This window comes from Tetrao urogallus (genome assembly GCF_951394365.1).
Source record: "Tetrao urogallus genome assembly, chromosome: 2".
NCBI classification, from domain to species: domain Eukaryota; kingdom Metazoa; phylum Chordata; class Aves; order Galliformes; family Phasianidae; genus Tetrao; species Tetrao urogallus.
Window position 1 is genome coordinate 85,530,186 of NC_136814.1, and position 14,477 is coordinate 85,544,662.

The 14,477-nt window shown below is 37.9% G+C and overlaps 1 protein-coding gene across 1 annotated transcript in view; it reads right to left on the reverse strand.

The window, feature by feature from the left end:
- The window catches only part of PRIM2 (DNA primase subunit 2), a gene marked incomplete at both ends in the record, with an annotated part of 84,305 nt that overhangs the window by 54,503 nt on the left and 15,325 nt on the right, over positions 1 to 14,477 (reverse strand). The window lies entirely within an intron of this gene.

Consider the following 14,477-nt stretch of genomic DNA (forward strand, 5'->3'; position numbering starts at 1 on the left):
TAAAAAAGTTCTTATGATGAACTTACTCTCAAAAGCATTCATTTTTGAATAGCACTAGTATGCATATTTAAAAGTAAGGTCAACAAATTGTAAACCAAAATCTGCAAGTAACTCTTTTTTCTATTATATGTATTATTTGTATTGCATGTTGCATCTCATGATCCATTGGAACTATGAGAAAAGATCACAGGTATTGGCCAAACGTTTGAGTTTGATGGAAACTCTGTGGCAGTTTGGTTCCTCCTGAATTACAGCAGCTCACTGCCCCTGGGGCACAAGAACACAGAATGTGATTACTACTGGCAAAAGACTGGGGGCTATAATTATAATCATCATAGAATCCTTTGAGTTGGAAGGGACCCTTCAAGGTCATCTGTCCAACTCCCCTGCAATGAACAGGGACACCTACAGCTAGATCAGGCTGCTCTGAGCCCCATCCAGCCTGACCTTGGATATCTCCAGGGACAGGGCATCCACCACCTCTCCAGGCAACCTACTCCAGTGCTTCACTACCCTGACTGTAAAAAAAAAAAAAAAAAAAAAAAAAAAAAAAATTAAGAAAAATAAGAAAATGTTCTTCCTTACATCCAGGCATAATCTCCCTTTGCTTAATTTGAAACCATCTCACCTCATCCCATCACTCTTTTAATGAAAAGATAAAGATGCATTCATCCTCTACACTACTAGCTTTGCACAACAGTCCTCACATGCTCAAAAGAAACAAGCATTTCTTTCAAAAACCAGGAAACTAAGTTATTTGAGAACGTTTTTGATTTTCTTTTATGAGGTAAATCTTGCTTTAGAGCAATGGCACATTCAGAACTTCACCATTCAAACACTAAATGAATCTGCCCCATCCACAACAACAGTCTGACTGCAGCAGCAGCAGATATAATCAACTTTAAATTATTAGTAAATTCAATAACTGTATTGAGAGCTATTTCATTTTCCCAAGTTAGCATTTTCTTTTGATTCATGTTTTAAATAGTAAAACAAAAATGCCTGAACATACAAATTTGAAACATATAATAGTATAGTTCCTTTTCAGGTAGAGATTACAAGCATTTCAATGAACTGTGTAAAAAACCAATTAACTCTTTTGGAAGCAGAAAGAAATAATTAATTAGGTCTAACTTGGAAAGTTTAAAATATCTTTGCTTCAACTCACACAATGCAGTACTATACTTGGTTTAGAATCATTTTGTGTACTCACAACATTTCAACTTATCTTGCAGCTAAATAAATTTTATCTTCTGAATAACAAAGAAGTATATCTGGTAATGCCCTTCATGAACAAAAGCTTTCAGTTAGTAAGTCGAGATGGATTTTTTCATGCCCATTGCTAGGTGCTTGAAGTATCTCCAGAAACCCATATAGGTCTTCTAATCTAATGCTGCGTAACTGGATTGTAACGACGTTGGTTATATCTTCCATTCAGCTCAGAATATGAGTACAGATAACACAGAAATATTCTCTGACTCAAGCATCACAAATATGGTTTATAAATGCAAGTTGTTAACAAAAGTCACGTTTTATTGCTAAGAGCTTATTGTTATGATTTATAAAGCCAGGTCTGCTCTTAAGGAAGTACTCATTAGTTACTTTGAGAAAGATTGCCACAAATTGCATGAGGAAACTTCATTACCAGAGGTAAACAGCTGAACTGAGCTATATAAGATGTGTTGCTTACAGATAGATTATGTCAGAAAACACGTCAAATATTTTTCAAGGATGTTTTATTGCTTTGTCTTGTCACAAGGGTGGACAATTGAAGAAACAGACAACAATACGCAAACACCAGCAGATAAACACGTTCCAAACAGATGTATTTTGTTATTTTAGCCTCTACCACTTAATGGGCTTACCAAGTAGAACACCAGCAGTACGAGGGTTTCAACTCACTCCAGAAGCACAAGACAAACTGAATTTATATTCTCATTTGAATTAGATAAACTGAAAGCAAATCAGAACCACATCTGCACTACATTCAACTCCATAAGCAATAAAACCACTGTACATAGACTCACGTTCAAAACATAGCTGCCTCCATAGAGGCTCGACAAGCACAGCCTTCAGAGATGCTACCACAAACCCTAAGGATAAAATTATTATGCCAGCATGGAACTACAACTGTTACCACTTTTTTCTACTTCTATCAGACACAGCATGACATAACAGAGATGTGGCTCTATTATCTCCAGCTCCGTATGCAGCTAGTTCTGTCACCTCTGCAGTAAGCTCTTAAAGCTTTGGCTATACAGAGAGTAAGCAGTGTAATTTTTCATTATCGGGGCTTTTTTGTTGTTGTTGTTACTGTAGGCATCTGTGCTTAGAGTTGTACTTAGGATTTGGGTTGGGATTTTTTTTGTGTTTAAGCTTACTACAGAAATTGATTTGTTGCGAGGTGGGAAACATGCAATGCAACGTAAGACATATCTGACAAGCAGAATCCAAACAGGACACAAGTCTGTGGGAAATCAGATTTTATCATTAACACATTATTTTTAAGTTGCCTTGGTAAGCTGATTTCAAATATTCTTATTGGCTGAGTGAACAAAGATCTGGTTTCACAAACATTGTCAGAAAGTAATAAAGTATTTGGAAAAACAGATGTAGAACTTTGTAGCAATGACTACCAAAACTGAGCATGAGAAAGATCACTGCAACAAGTCAGTTTGTACCTACCAATCCAAGCCATTCTGCAATTCTATGCCTACTGAAGCTACATGAAGTGATCACCCAAGGAGAGATCAACAGAAAAGCTAAAGAAAACCCCGAATTCATGGAAAAATTCTTATATAGGTATCAGAATGAGGAACAGTGACTATTTCAGTGTGCAATCATACTGAATGTGGAAATGTGGCTGTACACAAGTATGCACAAACACATCAAACGCTGAAATAGATCAGCTTTAATGCTGAACTCTTAAAAAAGGTTATTTCAAGCTTTAAAAAACCTGCTCAGTTGCCAGCATGACCCAATATGACTTATTTAAAACTGAACACCTTTAGCAAATTCTATGAGTAAAGGTCTTTCCTGATCATGATGTGCTGAAGAGAGGGGACTGGAAATCAGCTCAGTGAAAAAACCAAACAGCTCAGAAATTGGGGATATTAATGTCACATCCTCTGCTTGAAAAGTTTTAGACACAATCTTGTGGTATTAGCTAAAATCTATAACATGTCTGACTTTTCTAAAGGAAACATGACACACAATTTCATATCAGTTCATGACAGGAATAAAAAAAGCAATCTGAGACTGAGGAAAGAAGCATCATAACACTAAAGCATCGGCAAGTTTGAGTTCTTCATACAATTCTCAACTGCAGTACACCCAACTGGTGAAATGCTATCTGTAGAAATCCAATGTGCTCCATTTGAAGGAATATCACACACACCTTCAGCTACTTAAAAACTGTCTAGATTACAAGTTCTGGGTGAGATGACCAAAACAACTTCAAGGTCATGAACAGAGCTCCAAATGCAGGATGTTCCTTACAGCCAGACATCCATGGTGACAATGCATCAGCAGTAATAACCACTGCAGCACAGAGTATCTCAGGATACTTGAGGGAGCCCAGAAGGATACTGAAGAAGAATACCCAAGTAACAGTTTTAAACAATACAAAAGATAGTAGTCTAGATCTTTCAAAATGAACAAACTGTTCATTTGTTAACAAAGTTAACTAAGACACTAAGGAGAACAAACAAGAATAGGAATGCCCATAAAAAGCAATGCTTAGCAGGCCAGACAACAATTAAAGAGGAAAACACAATTGGTTGTTTATAATTTGACACCAGCTTTAGTTGATGTTACTACACCTTATGGCAAGAAGTCTCATGACTCAAAGATATAGTCATAGCACCAACAGGACAGGAATAAAAATTGAAATCGTCAAGCGTACATTTGATATAGTAAATTTAAAACCAGAATGGGTTAAATATTATAAATACATCAAAACTGGGAATGACAAGCAAGCAGATTCATGAGGCTACTATTAAGACATCTCTAGCATTTTTATGTTAGCTATTTTTTAAAACTTTTGTTCACACTGACAGATGCAGAAAAATTAATCACAGAACTGAAAATTAATGACATTTAGTGAAATGCTTACCAGCACTTGGTGTATATGAATGGAATAAAATCAACCTCATTTACATCCATTCTGCATTACATATTTTTCTTCAGAATTAAGAACTTAAGTCTCATGCCTTCACCTTCTCTATAGCGCACAGTTGCTGCACAGAGAGGCACAAAAGCTCCACATTCCTTCCTTCAGTACTCCTGCGGTGCCCTCTGATGGCTAAGGCCACAAGGTGCAGGTGGAGCCCCTCAGGCCAGCTAATAGGCACAGGTAACGATCACGAGCCTGGCAAAAACCCTTACAGGAATGCACTGACAGTCTGATTTCAGGCCAGATTAAATGCAACAGCAAGCTAGAATCTTCTTCCAAGCCTCAAGCATTAACTTTGTGCTGATCAGAAGTAGGACGGCCAACAAACTGTCAGAGACACAATAATTTATTCCAAATTCAACAGCAAAACACCTGGAAGAGCTAAGTTGTGGCGCTGCAATGACCTGGAGGAAAAACTGATACAAAGCATTTAACTTCAGCACTCTCTCTGGGTTTATATCTGCTTTTCTGAAAGGTTCCTTAAATTCAAGCTCAACGCAGAAAATGATACTTTCATTCAGTTCACTTTAAGGAACTAAACAAAGACTTTAAAAAAGTTTTGTTTTAAAACATTTTACAAGCTAACTGAAAAATTGACAATTACCTAGAAGTATTTAGCAGTTTCCACACTTTGCAGTTTGAATATCATGAATATAGAATTGTTTTAGCCCAAGCATGCAAAACTATTTTCAACTAATACTAAAACTGCTTCGTTTAATAGTATTTGCTAAGTGGCAGGACACAGTAAACAACTGAAAAAAAAAAGGAATAGTTTCCAAAAATAAATTAATTAGTTCTGAACTATTTTAACTTCAAAGACTACTGCTACAAATTAGAGACAGGTATTTAATACAAATGCATTTTACAGAGCAATTCTACCCTCTATGTTTTCTGTTCATCTTTATTGAGTTTTCTATGCCTCAGAGATTAGTCAAGGAAGAGAATGACCATGCAGTCAAAAAGGACTGAGCACAGGATCTACCAATCTACCAAGTAATCTCCTGTCACACAAGTTGATAAAGTGAGGGTGGTGAGGCATGAGAACAGGTAACCTAGTGTTGTGGTTGGTGCCCCATCCTTTGAGACTTTCAAGACAAGGCTGGGCAACCTGATCTAGCTGTGGCACTGCTGTTCATTCCAGGGGAGTTGGACTAGATGGCCTCTAGAGGTCCATTCCAACTCTAAGGATTCTGTGAAATTCACCAGAGACAACTGAAAAGTTCTGTGATAAAGTAAGTCCCTACATTGGTACAGGCTGGCGGCCAACTCCTTGGGAACAGCTCTTTTGGAAAAGACCTGAAAGTCTGTCAAACAACAGGCTCAATTTTGTCAGCAGAAGGCAGAAAATGTAGAATTGGATTAAACTTGTCCCAGCATCTGTCTGGTAATGGTAGCCCCAAAACTGGGCACAGTATTTTAGAGGCAGTCTAATGAGTGCAAAATAAAAGGACATCCTTTTTATCTAACATAGTTCTGTTGATCCAGTCCAAGATATTGACAAATCTCTTCTCTGCCAAGCAACTCAACTGGCTCATGCTGAGCCTGCTGCTTGTTAAGGCAGAAACTACACTACACACAAACAGTGGTTAACGCAGAAGTTTAAGAAGAAGGATAACAGAAGCCAAACTGCATCTCATCAAACTCAGTCGCACTGTGGTTGGGACTGAGTGTCATTTAAGTTGGCTGTAGGAACAGCTATCAGTGGCCTACGAAGCTCTCAGTGCCAATGACTCAGATTTCGATAGTCACACCTAATATTCACAAGAAAATATAAGTGCCTTGAGCTTCAACAAATCACTTGCTACATAAAAGCATTTTACCATCCGCTATACAAAACAGTGTATTTATATGGTGAAACATATGTTTAACACATGTAAAGTCTTTTCTATTCCTGGGAATGCTACTCTGTGGCTTCCAGACAGTGCCGTAAAGGCAAAGCAGATTATGGGAAATTTAAGAAAATGCATTTATTTGCAAATATCCTATACCCTGCTACTACTTGTAATGGAATTCATGTCTGAGGAACAGGAAAAGATTCCCTCTGAAAGAAATGCTCACAGTGACCTTCATAAACTGCTGCACACGGCTGCCAACGCTGACAGAGAATCCTGCACAGACCAGGACAGGTTTTCATTCTCCAGCACTCCTCAGCTACATTTTATCCCTCTGAGCAGAACACAGGTTTATGGCTCAGGCTTTGCGTAATGTATTCTTTGCGTCAACCGAATTGAGGCATTTCAGCGTCAGCTCCTGAAACAATACAGGTTCTAAACAGGCAGGCAGGCAGCAGACCGTGGCCTGTACTTCACAAGAATTAACCTTGCCTTTGAGCTTATAAGTTGTTGCTCAAAAATCACAGATCCAGTCACAATGCTGACTTCAAGAACTGCAGCTTAGAAGAACTTTCATTATTAATAGTCCCCTAATTACTACTCTGAGCATCTCTCCGCCTTTATTTCAGGCATTACCACAAATTATCTAACAATGCAGTTGAACTGCAACACCTAATAGTTTTCCACTAGCACCTGTCCTGACTGAAAATTAAGCTTTACTCCAAAGTCTAAACATAGGCAAATACACACCAGATAATCCAAAACACCTCTTTCTTCCTCCCAGGTCAAAAGTTCAGATGAGAATTTTATTTATTTTTTTTAAATCACCTATCCATTAAAAGGTTGAAGTAAGAAACCCTAACTTTAAGGAGGGCAACAAAGCTGGTAACAGAACATTCAATTTCTTTTAGCAGAATAAATAGGAGGAAAAAAACAAAAAAACAGCAGTTGAGTTTTTCCTATTATATAAGAAGCTTTAAGCACTACATCAAAATGTAGTCCCTTACATCAGTATGTACCTATGTAAACAAAGGCTGCAGTCATTAACAAATCACGTCACTTTGCTCAACTCATGGCAGATGATTAAAATAACTTTCCCTTCTGATATTTGCCTTGAACAAACAGATTATTTAAGCATCAGCCCTGAGAGTATTTAAACAAAATGGAATTTGTTTACAGATAATTATAATAAAAAAGATATTTCACAAGCTACCTATAAACCAAAGCTACATATCTGCATTCATCTATTTTGTGGTATTTCACTGTATTTTCTACTGAGCCATAACTCAGACAACGAGTAGCTAATTCAGTGTCCTTTCAAAACCTACAGAGCACATTTTTCACTTGTATCTGGAGACTCTCCTGACACTAAGATTCCTTTGTCACCTTTCCAAACCCATTTTCACTGCAGAACGTGCATATGAGAGCTTTTTGTTTGTTTGGCCTCTTCCCTAATGCTAGCGAGGCATCAGCAGACAGGAGAGATGGACACAAAACAGGAAAGCAGCGCTCAGTGATTTCCATGACTGTCAGCACAGGTTGCCTATAAGACCCAAGGATGTTTTTATACAGCATTCTCAATTTTTAAAATGTTTACTGTGGCTCTGACTAAATCTATCACTGTATTTTCTTGAAGCTGCTGCAGCAAGCTTGGCCACTTTAATACTAAAATTCTGTTCAATTTCACTGTCTCTACAACATTCCTTACCTTCCTATTACCAGCAAAAATCATTCTGACGAATTATCTTCTTTAAAGAGACATTCCACAAAGTTCCATTTCCTCTCTAGAACACACGTGCAGCAATTATTTGCAGAAGAAATATATTAAAAGGTGAATTCCTCTGTGAAAATTTGCAGGAAAAGCCACACAAATGAAACCACCCAGCTGCAGCAACACTGACAGTGACCCATATTTCTAAAAAAAATATTCATTTTATCTATATCTAAAAGTCAAAATGAACTATTCGACAAGTTTGAAGAGATTTTTCTTAAAAGCTCACTATTAGTGTTTATTTTAGAAGTCTTACAGAAGAACTTCTTTTAAAGAACTCTTGGTACAGGCACTTCTGAGATAAGACTTCTGTTCACTTCAATGCTCTTCTTTCGCTTGCTGCTTAAAAGAGAAGTGCTCCAACCTGTGGAAAGGTTCTATACTGCATTAACCTCATTGTCATCCGATATGACAGTCAGTTGTTCAATTTATTTCACTTTAAGCTATGGCAGTTTCCCATTCTGCCTGCAGATTAAAAAGAAAGTGTTTAACCTTTAGTCCTTCCCTGATAGTCAGATGATCTTTATCATCAGTAAGAATGGCCAAAACACATCAACATTTCATATGTAATATACATTCACTAGCTTGGGAAATCTTTCTCTCTGTGTTACAAGGAGAAACATGCAAAAAAAAAAACAAAACAAAAAACCACCACACAACTGAAAGTCAGCTCACAATTTTTAGGGAGATTTAACTTATTTCTCTTTGCTTGCTCCATGAGCTCACATGAAACATCTTAAAACATCTTCTTATTCCTCTACATTCTACAGCGATTACAGCCTTCTTCTCTTTGCCTGCAAAGTTTGCTTTACACAGATAGAGCTGAACCAAAATTTAAGACATTACAGCTTAACTTAGGTCTCAAAATAGCTTACAGATTAAGTCTAGTAACTTGCACGGCTCCAGCTGTTTCTTAAATGCCTAACCTGACACTCACTGTACATGCTGCTTTCAGCAGCTACAAGACTTTGTAATTTCATCAACACTATTTGCAACAAGTCCTACAAGCATCCTATTTAATACGCTATTAAAAATTGTTTATTAAAAAGGTGAAACATGGGATACTTGTAGATTAAGTTTATGCAAATGTGTGATACGCTATCTGGAATCTAACATCTAATCAAGGATGGTGAGAAACACGGATTACAGACAGGAGATGATGAAAAATCGCAGTGATGAATGCAGGTGCATCCATCTACCCCCGCTCTGTCTGTGGGCTTTTCATAACTTTGAGGCTTGCACGGCAAATCTTCCAAAATACTCCTCTCCCCCTTACTTCAAAACAGCTCTTAGCTAGCAAGCACAGCAAGAATTATTTTGAAAAGCAAACACAGAGTGAGCACTCAAATGTAATGAAGGGAAACAAAAGAAAAAATACATTTCTATGAAGTACTGAATAGAAGATCAGAAAGGATGATGAAATGGAGCAGCAAAAGTCCAGTTTTAAGAAATGGGCAAGGCCACGTACTCCACAAAGCTTTCAGAAATTTTAGTTTCTCCAACAGAAGCAATGAAATGAATTGCTAGAGTGAAAAAGCAAACAGGCAAGAGCGCTATCTCTACAGAAAAGGGAAATTTAGTCTAAGATCTGGGAGAGTTTAAGTCAAACTTAGGACGAATCCAGCAGACCCTCAGGAGATGTCAAAAAATTAAGGATCAGGACTTGACCACATCTGTTCAAATGCCTCAGTGAGGTAGCAATAGTACTTTTCAACAACCAATGTAAAAATCTACTGACTAAGCCCAGTAAGTGTTCTCTTCTAAGAGCAGTTTGTTACCAACTACATCTTCTTAACAAACTCCTTTAGACAAAGAATATCCAAGATTTATGCTCCTTTACAGAAATCTGCAGTTGTATGCAAATATTCAGTGTAGCAAATAAAAATTAATGACCGAACATTCACTGCAGCAGAAGCTACATCGTACCACTTGAACCATTTATAAAGCCTGTAAGCTATTTCAATCATAGAACCGTTAGAGTTGGAAGGGACCTCTGAGGGCCATCTAGTCCAACTGTCCTGCAGGGAACAGGGACACCACAGCTAGATCAGGCTGCCCAGGGCCTGATTCAGCCTCACCTTGAAAGTCTCCAGGGATGGGGCATCAACAACACCACTGGGCAACCTATTCCACTGCCTCAGCACTCTCACTGGAAAAGACTTTTTCCTTATATCTAACCTAAATCTACTCTCCTTGAGCATGAAGTCATTTCCTCTTGTCCCATTCACCACAAGCCCTGCTAAAGAGTCTGTCCCCTTCTTTCCTGTAGCCCCCCTTTAGATACTGAAAGGCCACTATCAGGTCACTTTGCAGCTTTCTCTTCTCCAGGCTGAACAGCCCCAGCTCTGTCAGCTATCCTCATATCAAATGATCCTTGGATCATTTTAGTGGCCTTTCTCTTGTTGGAGAAAGTTGGATCTCAAAAATGAACCATCTGATGTAGAGTGGTGGAAAATTCAAATCCCCACTAGAGTAAGTGGGATTTAGTTAGTATCGTTGAAACTTAAATTTCTAACAGAAAGTCATACAAAAAGACACACTCGGTTTTATTTATTGACCTCACATGTCACTACAATTATTTCTTACTGACTTGAGTGCATCATTCTCAAGTTACTGCTGCCAGCATGTTAATAAATTCTTGTCCTGTAGCATTATAAAAGGTACTATGTTAACTGAAGCATTCCTAGGTTACTAACACTGTTGTACAAAATATAAATAAATTGCATTTCCTACTTTTGTACTGCATTCCAAAACAATTTTTCTGTAATCCAAGGAATGGCTAAGAGTTAAGGAAGCCTTCCACATGTTTCAAATCCCATGCATTCTGCTGTATGAGTTTTACTACCACAACACACCATAGATGATTTGGAGACAGAATTGCTTCAGTACAAATCAAATCAAAGAGGATAATCCAAGGATCATAGCAATAGTTTTGACAGCAAAAATATTTACAAAAAAGCTGTACTCTGCAGTAGATGCAAGCAACAGACAGAACAAATGTGAGGGCAAAATACTGAATCCATTCAAATTTCATTTCGAATTCTAACATCACTTACTTTTACTTACATTACAATTACTTTATGCTAGCAAGCTATATGGTCACTAAAACATATTCACTGCAATTAATAGAGATAAAACTGATGATTTCAGAGAAATAATCAACAACAAAAGGACAACTGAAGAGTTTTAACTCTTTACAGAAAAGCAGCCACAAAGAAAAGTCTAGCAGCTTTCACCATTCCGAAGGTTTACGTTCTCTCTGACACACAAGTACACACTCAAGTTGCCTCCTTTAATTTTGTTTCTGCCACTCCACACATCACCATTTTCTTCAGCAGAACTATGCCTTGCACAATAACCTTACAATAAAACACGAAGAAATGAAGAGCAGCTGCTTCCCTGCAAAACTCACAGAAATGCTTTTATCTGGGAAATACAGAGGACAAGAATGAATGTAATCACGTTTTACACTGCAGTGCCAAAGTTATTACCTTACTAACCTTGTAGGCGCATATTATAAAAATCATCCATTTATGTTATAGGGAATTACTTAGCACTGGGAACACAATACCCGAAATGAATTTCAAGTGGCAAGAGCATCATTAATCATACTTTCTCAACATTAATGCCATGGAACAAAGCCTTCTGCTTCACTGCTTGAAAGCACAGGTGTTTTAGGAAGAAACCGTTTAACAGATGGTGCTATGCATGCCATATCTGAATAGAGGTTCTTGGAATATACAGCATACACAAACCAAAAGCCTATGTTTGACAAACGTTTTGTTTTAAAAGACAAATCATCACAAATATTAGTAAAAATGAAAGCAACGCCATCAATATTTCTAACTGTTTCAAACATTAATCCCAAGAAGAGAGAGGAATAAACAAAAACCACATCAAAATTGAAAAAGCCAGTGAAGTCTTTGTGCTCAACCCCCAAAATCTAGAAAATTGACTTGTAGACATCCAAGCAAATTAACAAGGTCATACTGCAACATATAACTGTGCTCTTAAGTTAAAGTTAAGCAAGCTAAAAAGAAACCATGCTATTAAAATTGTATTGTAACACATGCCAGTAAAATTGTAAATAAAACTGCACATCCTGTTAAAATGGTATTTATCAGGACTAGAATCTCAATTTCTTAGAGTATCGGAGTCTATTTTTTTTTATTTAATTTCATTTGCAGAAAGTTTAATCTTACATCACATTCTCACAAAACATTTTCACAAAAGCAACTTACTGCAGTGGATTTATAATACAAAGACCAACCAAGCTGTAACTTCAACTGATAACCATAGGGTGGGGGAATCATGGCTGTTTAGATCTGACAGCCCTTCTGCAAGACTGCTGTCAGGCTCTGATTGTAATGTACAGCCATTGCCAACAAAAATAATTGCAGATCTCTGCAAAGTACTCTTTAAACTGACAATGAAAGAACTTGTGTAAAATGGGACTGTTTACGTTCAGAAGCGTTTGTTGATCTGCAAATAAGTTATGTTTAACAAGCACTAAAACCTAAAACATTCTTTCAAGAGTAACACTGTAACTGTAAGATATTAAGATAAAAAAAGACACACACAAACCTAGAATCCATAAGATGGTTTGAGTTGGAAGGGACTTTCAAGATCACTTAGTTCCTAGGTTCTGCCACAGACAGGGACACCTCCCTCTAGACCAGGTTGCTCAAAGCCCCATCCAGCCTGCCCTTAAAGCCTTCCAGGGAGGAGGCATCCACAACCTCACTGGGCAGCCTGTGCCAGTGTCTCACCACCATCATAGTGAAGAATTTCTTCCTTATAATTAATGCACAGCTACCCTCTTCTGGTTTAAAGCCTCGCCTCACTGAGGAGCACGAAGCCCCGCTGCCAGCACCTTGCTAAGCACACATAATAGACAGGTTTAGTCATAGTCATTTAGACTACTACTGTTCTTTTAATAACCAAATATAGCATTTCACATGCTCAACCTAAAAACATTATCTATAAAAAGGATTTTCTGTTCAACCACGCAGGAAGACAGTCTGTATCTGACACTAAGTACTAAGTAGTACTACAAGAAGAGCAGTTCAAAAATCCTTAAATGCATTTTCAAAGATAATGTCATTTCTGGGGATGAGAAATGGCATGGCAGCTCTCGCTAAGTGCTGCAACACCTCCACCACGTGGGAGATACCAGCCATCCCTACAGCCAGTTCAGCTCACTACATGAGGCTGAAACTGCAGAGGCCAAAGGTTGCTGAGTGTAAACTCTAGTCCAAACAAGTTACAAAACTGCCAAAACAGCATTAAGTCAAACCAATGACTCAAAAGCCTCTTCTTTTCCCTTTTGTGCCACTTCTGTACTTTTTTTTTTTTTTAAAAAAAAAAAACACCTTTCATTGTGCAGTATTGAATTTAACACATCTGAGACATTGGTCTGATATCCTGAGCATCAGCCCTAACCCACACCTTCACTGAAGAATCTCCTGATTTCAAGAAATCAGAGGTTAAAGCAATTATCCACAAAAAAGGACACTTAACGCTATTAATAATTTCAAAACCCAAGTTCTCTACATCACTATAACTGAAATTAACATCAAATGCAACATAACATTACTGCAGAAAAGTGTGTTTGCTTAAACTCAGTAAAACTCTCATGAATAAAATACAATGCAATTTGAATTAATAAAAGTTTGCTTTATGTTATAAAAAAAATGTAGAGCTAATCTAAAACATACAACAGAAAATATTTATGCTTTCTACCGTTAGTCATTATTAGACACAAAATTATTTACCAATGAATGGGTGAGAGAAAACAGAAAGAAGGTCCTTACATTATTGATTTTGCACAAATAATGAACTTGAGTTGCATGTACAACTGCCAAGGAGGCTCCCAGGAGTATTAACTCCCCCTGTGACAGAACTTTGAAGAACAGATGCATAACTGAAACACTAAACTTGTTTTTAAAAAGGATGAAACACACATGACTGCTTCACAGGGCTGACAAGTAAGCAAGTGAAGCATAAATGTGACCAAAATTAATTTGTACCAGGGACAAAGACATAGAATCACAGAATGACCTGGGTTGAAAAGACCACAATGATCATCTTGTTTCAACCCCCTGCTACCTGCAGGGTCGCCAACCACCAGACCAGGCTGCCCAGAGCCACATCCAGCCTGGACTTGAATGCCTTCAGGGATGGGGCATCCACAACCTCCTTGGGCAACCTGTTCCAGTGTGTCACCACCCTCTGTGTGAAAAGCTTCCTCCTAATATCCAACCTAAGCCTCCCCTGCCTCAGTTTAAAACCATTCTCCCTTGTCCTATCACTATCCACCTTTGTAAACAGCCGTTCTCCCTCTTGTTTATACATTCCCTTCAACATAAAGCCTTTTTGAAAGTATGTATTATGAGGTATTCACCATTTTCTCAAATGCCAGTATCAATAGCATTCACTCTTTCATTTCATTCACATTTTATTACTCTTCCTTTAGAAACCTGGCTAGATCCACTCCATAACACATGTAGGCAGTGGGCTGAGCCAGCAACGTAGCGGGCAATGTGATGAGGCAAGGCCAACACTCCAAACTCTCAATGTTTTGGTGACCTAAGAACAGTACCTTTAGCACTAGTATGCCTCAGAGTATAACAGCTTCAGAGCTCCTTAAGAAGAGAGGGTTATTAAATAACTGCTGTATATGCTAAGTCCTTTCAAAAAC